Raw genomic sequence first — 2,300 nt, 5'->3', positions numbered from 1 at the left:
TTCCAACTTTTGCATTCCAGTCACCAGTGATAATTAACACATCCTGATTGCATGTTTGGTCAATTTAAGATTGTAGAAGCTGATAAAATTCTTCAATTTCCTCATCTTTGGCTTTGGTGGTTGGGGCATAAATTTGAATAACAGTCATATTAATGGATTTTTCTGTAGACATATGTTTTAGCTGGTTTGGTCATATATCAATGAGTATAATTGCTGGATCATTATGAGGCAATCTACTTCCATAGTGATACTGCCTTGGAAACCCAAGGAGGGGTTGCTATGAGTCAGGTCCTACTTGATGGCAAATAACAACAACAACAATGGTGTCTTAGCTATCTAGTACTGCCATAACAGAAATACCACAAGTGAATAGCTTTGGTGTTGTTAAGTGTCAGTTCCCAGCCATGGCAAACCTATGTACAACACAACAAAACACTCTCTGTACAACACAACAAAACACAACAAAACACTCTCTGTGCCAGGCTCACAATCATTGCTATGCTTGAACCCTTCACTGCAGCCCCTGTGCCAGTCTATCTCATTGAGGGTATTCCTTTTTTCTGCTGACCCTCTATTTTAGCAACCATGATGTCCTTTTCCAGGGACTGGTTCCTGCTTATAACATGTTTAAAATATGTGAGATGAAATCTCACATCATCACTTCTAAGGAGCATCCTGATTGTGCTTCCTCCAAGAAATATTTGATTATTCTTCTGGCAGTTCATGATATATTCAACATTCTTCACCAACACCATAATTCAAAGACATCAACTATTCTTTTGTCTTCCTTATTCATTATCCAGTTTTCACTTGTATATGACATGATTGAAAATAACATGGCTTGGGGTATGACGAGGCACACCTTAGACTTCAAAGTGACATCTTTGTTCTTGCACACTTTAAAGAATTTTTTTTTTGCAGGAAATTTTCCCAACAAAATATGTCATTTGATTTCTTGACTGTTACTTCTATGGGAGGAGCTCTGGTGGATATTGCCTAAGGCATTTGACTGCTAACCAGAAGGCTAGCAGTTCAAACCCACCAGCCACTCCTTGAAAGGAAGGTTGGGCAATCTACTTCCATAGTGATATCGCCTCAAAAACCCAAGAAGGGTCGCTCTGAGTCAGATCCAACTCAATGGCAGTGGGTGATGGTGGCGGCTTCTATGGGAGTGATTGTGGATCTAAGTAAAATTAAATTCTTGACAACTTCAATCATGTCTCCATTTATCATGATGTTGCTTATTGGTCAAATTGAAAAGATTTTTATATTTTTTATGATGAGTTGTAATCCCTCTGAAGGCTGTAGTCTTTGATCTCTGTACTTCAAGTCTTCTTCACTGTCAATATGCAAGGTTTTGTCACCTGCATACCACAGGGTGTTAAATGAGTCTTCCTTCAATCCTCATGCCATGTTCTTCTTATATAGTCCAACTTCTCACATTATTTGCTCAGCATACAGACTGAATATATGACATTAACAAATAGAAATTTATTTCCTCAAAGTTTAGGAGGATAGATGTCTTAATTCAGGGTGCTTACTCTTGGAGAAGATCCTTGTCTTTCAATATCTATGAGCCCAGCATTCTTTGGAGATCACCATGTGTCTTGGCATTAATCTCCTGGGTCTAGGAGTTTCTCAGCACAGGGACCCTGAGTCTCAAGGATGCACTCTACTTCTGTCACTTGGTAATAGTGAAGTCTATCTCACTCTGCTCCTTTCTCTCTCTTTTTATCTCTTGTAAGATAAAAGGTGTGATTCAATCAAGGGTGTGACTTGAATAAGGGTGTGATTTAAGGGCATGACTCAATTAAAGGTAAGACTAAAGTAAGAGTGGGATCTAAGACCTACCCTACACTAATCTTGCTTCATTAATATATAGTGCTTAGGATTTACAAAATGGAGGATAAATATATCACATCACAACATGGAGGACAACCACAAAATAATGGGAATCATGGTCTAGCCAAGTTGACGCATATTTGGAAGGGGGGAGGACATAATTCAACTCATGATGTATAGTGTTTTATTTTAATGAACTTTCAGACTATTTCCAAAGAAGGTGCACCATTTTACATTTCCACTAGCAATGCATGGGAATTTTGATTTCTTTATATCTTCACTCTTACCATACTTGTTATTATCAGTCTTATTGATTATAGCATCTTGAACCAAGCTAAACTCATTGCCATCAAGTCCATTCCAACACATAGCAACCTCCTTTGGGTTTCTAAGGCGGTAAATCTTTCCAGAAGTAGATTGTCCAGTCTTCCTTCCATGGAGTGGCTGGTGGGTTTAAA

The sequence above is a fragment of the Orycteropus afer genome, unplaced genomic scaffold (assembly GCF_000298275.1).
Source record: "Orycteropus afer afer isolate SDZICR_OR568_19922 unplaced genomic scaffold, OryAfe1.0 scaffold00005, whole genome shotgun sequence".
Classification (NCBI taxonomy): Eukaryota; Metazoa; Chordata; class Mammalia; order Tubulidentata; family Orycteropodidae; genus Orycteropus; species Orycteropus afer.
Note: the sequence above shows the minus strand (reverse complement) of the source record.